Raw genomic sequence first — 5492 nt, 5'->3', positions numbered from 1 at the left:
CAAATATCATTTTTTTTTCTTAATTATAACTCTTCTTTTTCTCCTTTCTTCTTCTTCCTTTTTCATTTGTTGACCATCATCTTTTCTTCCTTCTCCACCTTCCCTTTACCACTACCCTCTCCTTTCATTACTGCTCCCTCTACCACCACTATCACTGTTATGCCCTCATTTCAATGTCCAGATCCTTTGTGTCTCTTCTTTCTGCAGTTTAGATCCGTCGCCTTTTTCTCTTCCTCCTCCACGTTCGCCGCCTTTCTCTCTTCCTCTTTGCGATTCACCGTCACATCTCTCCCTCTTTTTCTTCTAGTCCACCGTTGTCACATCTCTCACACTCTTTTTTAGTATTTTATGTATTTGTTCTACTAAATATAAAATATATATTTCAATTCTCCTAGGTAACCAACTAGGGAACCAGCCAACTTGAATAACTTTTTAAAATTATTAAAAAAATTTAAATTTAAAAAATAGGACTTTAAACTTGTAACTGCTTCGTCAATGTGAAGCCCCATCTCATCCTCTTTCATCGCGTCACCAATACCTCGTTTTCAATCGTTTGTTGCGCTACCGCTATACCCTCTGCTACAACTCCTCTGTGTGCTATGTGGGGCCGACCTGCATCAATCCCAAGTTTAAAAAAAAGAAATATCCAAAGTTTAACAAAAGAAATATCCCAACTTAACAGTAGAAATATTCCAAACTTTACAAAAGAAACATCCCAAGTGTAACAAAAACATCCCAAGTTAAACAGAAAAAAATATCCCATAGTTAGTTTAATAAAACAAAATATTCCAAGTTTTACAAAAGAAACATCCCAAGAGAAACAAAAAAATTCCAAATTTAATAAAAGAAACATCCCAGTTAAATAGAAAGAAACTTTCTCATGTTTGTCGAAGGTCCGATGGAGTTTCACGAGACCTTGCATTCATAGCGCACGTCGCAGCAAAGAGAAATAGAAGTGGAAAAAATGGCGACGCCGTCTACGGCGCTCGACGGCAATCGGCGGCAAACTTTGATAGATGGGACTCGCAACAATCGGAGCACGACATTGACGGTCCGATCTCACCACAAAATACGTTGCTTAGAGATCGGTGATCGCAGCGAAGAGATTTTGATGCAGAGGGGACTAGCAACAGGATGCGATCAGTTATGGTGGATGAGATGATAATGCGCGATAGTTGCTGGAGCTTCAGAAAACAACGACGCAAGGAGTGGCGTTTACATTGCAGAAGCAGCTATGCAAGGATAGTACATGGAGGGTATTTTGCATTGGGCTTATATGAGGTGTTTTCAATATCTTAATTCTATTTTTTCAAAATTCTAATTTTTGCAAAGTTGTTCAGGTTGACTTACAGTAGAATTGGTTCTCTATATTTTTTTTTGTATATCTATATTTTGTATCTATGTCTTGTTTATATCTCCGGGTCTAAGTTTATAGTATACATCAACCAAATAGAACCTAACAGATCAGAGATAAGTTGTTCGAGAAATTTTCTAATGCTGCAAGGTGTCAGATGTGCAGAGAACAAAGTTAAGAGTTGACCAATTTTGTAGCACATGACCCCATGTAATGTAAGTTATGTAACTACGTATGTGTGTGAGGGAGTTTGGTTGCTTCCGTCCAAAAACAAATACGTAGGAAGAAATAGTAAACGAGTGAAATAAAACACCGAATCAAAATATATATTATTTTGGCCCGAATTTTCAATTAATAAAATAATCTTGACCATAAATAAATAAATAAATAATCTGATTCCAATAAAGCTGATTTTTTTGGTCTCATCATTTACAAATGACAATGGAATGGAACATATATTTAAATATTTAAATTAGTCTCTTAAATATCACGGATCTCTAATTTGGTCCCCCAAAAATTTTTTTTAGTCAAATTCATTCTCAAAAGATTTTTATTTAGTCATGTTAGTCCTTCCATCACTTTCTACGTTAATGGAAAGTGACGTAGCACGTTAAGTACCACGTGGCAAGATGATGTGCCACATTAAGTGGCACGTGTCACCAGATAATTGGTTGACGTATCAGGTCAATGACACCTAGCATGCCTCGTGTCACTTGACATGTAAAAAAGTTATTTATAATAAAAATAGTCTTAAAATCGGTGATCGCAGCGAAGAGATTTTGATGCAGAGGGGACTAGCAACAGGATGCGATCAGTTATGGTGGATGAGATGATAATGCGCGATAGTTGCTGGAGCTTCAGAAAACAACGACGCAAGGAGTGGCGTTTACATTGCAGAAGCAGCTATGCAAGGATAGTACATGGAGGGTGTTTTGCATTGGGCTTATATGAGGTGTTTTCAATATCTTAATTCTATTTTTTCAAAATTCTAATTTTTGCAAAGTTGTTCAGGTTGACTTACAGTAGAATTGGTTCTCTATATTTTTTTTTTGTATATCTATATTTTGTATCTATGTCTTGTTTATATCTCCGGGTCTAAGTTTATAGTATACATCAACCAAATAGAACCTAACAGATCAGAGATAAGTTGTTCGAAAAATTTTCTAATGCTGCAAGGTGTCAGATGTGCAGAGAACAAAGTTCAGAGTTGACCAATTTTGTAGCACATGACCCCATGTAATGTAAGTTATGTAACTACGTATGTGTGTGAGGGAGTTTGGTTGCTTCCGTCCAAAAACAAATACGTAGGAAGAAATAGTAAACGAGTGAAATAAAACACCGAATCAAAATATATATCATTTTGGGCCGAATTTTCAATTAATAAAATAATCTTGACCATTAATAAATAAATAAATAATCTGATTCCAATAAAGCTGATTTTTTTGGTCTCATCATTTACGAATGACAATGGAATGGAACGTATATTTAAATATTTAAATTAGTCTCTTAAATATCACGGATCTCTAATTTGGTCCCCCAAAAATTTTTTAGTCAAATTCATTCTCAAAAGATTTTTATTTAGTCATGTTAGTCCTTCCATCACTTTCTACGTTAACGAAAAGTGACGTAGCACGTTAAGTACCACGTGGCAAGATGATGTGCCACGTTAAGTGGCATGTGTCACCAGATAATTGGTTGACGTATCAGGTCAATGACACCTAGCATGCCTCGTGTCACTTGACATGTAAAAAAGTTATCTATAATAAAAATAGTCTTAAAAAGTTCTAACGCAAGTCATTTTCATCCCTAAAATTTTAAAAATTAATCAAATTAATCCTTATTTAATTTTTTTTATTTTTTCATAATATTAAATTTAAAATATTTTTTGATAGTACTAATTTTAATATTATTTTTAGACCTTAATAAAACACAATTTTCTTTACATAAAAATAATAAAAATAATTATAATATAATAGTTATTTCAAAATTTAAATCTTTTAAATTTTTTAAAATTATAATTTATATTATTGTTTAATTTATATGATAGTACTCAATAATTTAAAAACCGATTTGTGGGATCACTTGTTGAATAAAAGATTAAAATATTTAAAATAACTACTATATTTATTTAGTAAAATAAAAAATATTAAAATTTTTTAGTATATACTAGTTATATACTAGTTATTAAGATTCAACAATAATTTGAGTTCTATCATATAATATTTTATATTAAAATATTAAGATTCAACAAGTGATTCAAAAGATTGATTTTTTAATTATTGAATTCTACCGTATAAATTAACCAATAATAAAAATTATAATTTTAAAAATTTAAAAGATTTAATTTTTAAAATAACTACTATATTATTTAGTGAGATTTAAAATATTAAATTTTTAAATATATAATCAACAATAATTTGATAAACTCATTTAAATTAAAAAATTACAATTTGAAAAGGTGAAATTTTAGAATACAAATGACAAAATAATTTTATAATAATTTAATTATTTTTATTATTTTATGTAAAGAAAATTTTGTTTATTAAGGTCTAAAAATAATATTAAAATTAGCACTATCAAAAAAATATTTTAAATTTAATATTATGAAAAAAATAAAAAAATTATATAAAGACTAATTTGATTAATTTTTAAAATTTTAAGGATGAAAACGATTTATGCCTGGACTTTAAGAGATTATTTTAATTATAAATAATTTTTTTTACGTACTTTCAGAGACTATTTTGATTATAAATAACTTTTTTATATGTCAAGTGACACGTGGCATGTTAGGTGTCACTGACCTGACACGTCAACCAATCATCTGGTGACACGCCATCTTGCCACGTGACACTTAACGTGCCACATCACTTTCCGTTAACGCCATTAACGTAGAAAGTGACGGAAAGACTAACGTAACTAAACAAAAATCTTTTGAGGATGAATTTGACTAAAAAAATATTTGAGAGACTAAATTGGAGATTCGTGATCTTTGAGGGACTAATTTGAGTATTTACTCTTAAGTATTTATATCTATTCGAACACTTACTTATTATTCCATTATCTATTTCAATATCTACGAGTATTATAATTTTTATCCCTTATCTAAATCTATAGGTATGTACTTGTTTCGTATTGCTCCATCTCAAAACCTGATTGTTTTATAGTTTTTTTCTTAAAATAAACTTATAATATGAAAATAAATAAATTAAATTGAATTAATCAATAAAATTTTAAATATGATTAAATATTTTAAAAATATAATTAAACACAAAGACAATCCTAATTTGTTTAGCATAACACATAGGATATTGTTGAGTTTGAAGAACTAAAATACAAAGATAATGACTAAATATTATTAGTTAAAAGCTAAGTATATGTGTGATTTATTTTATTTAATGTGCAGAAAATAAATTGAATTGAAATAGGCCCAAGAAGTAATGATACAAGCCCAATGACATCCGACCCACACACACAATCATGGCCCAAAAGTGATTTGTTACATCACAAAAGTTTCTCATTAGAAAAAAAACAAAGCCTATAGCCAAAAGAAGGAAATCAAGTCTGGACCAAGATCAAATCTAAGTTCAACCGGTGGTCCATATCCAAATCCAATCTTCCTAACTATGTGATTTAGTTTTTATTTCATTTGAACTAAACTTCATATTACCGAAATCAAATTCTCTCTTCTCTTTTCTTTCAACCCCACGTGATTTCTTAAAAGAAAAGAAAGAAAAAGGAAAAGCTTTGTGCTAGGACAAGATCAAGAAAACAAAAGTGGATTTCTAATTTCAAGCAAGAAGAGAAGGTCAAAGAAATTATAGCAAAAAGGCAAAATCAAATCAAAAGTACAAATCACAAAAAATATTTTTACATTTGAGCTTCATAAAGGAATGTTGAAGAAATCATCTATGTTACAAGTACCGATATGGAAAAATGAAAAATGTAAGATAACGATGCTCTACTGTGAATCAACGCTCAGAAAAATTAGTTTGAGCCAAAGTTCAATTGCACGTCTCAGATTCATGAGGCAAGATGAAAAAGGTTGAAAGAGAAGATTGAAGGTATGGTTGCATGTTTGATTCGATCATTGCTTCTACCCTCTCTCTTCTCTATCACGCCACTGCTACTATTGATTTTG

The sequence above is a fragment of the Arachis duranensis genome, chromosome 3 (assembly GCF_000817695.3).
Source record: "Arachis duranensis cultivar V14167 chromosome 3, aradu.V14167.gnm2.J7QH, whole genome shotgun sequence".
NCBI classification, from domain to species: Eukaryota; Viridiplantae; Streptophyta; class Magnoliopsida; order Fabales; family Fabaceae; genus Arachis; species Arachis duranensis.
Note: the sequence above shows the minus strand (reverse complement) of the source record.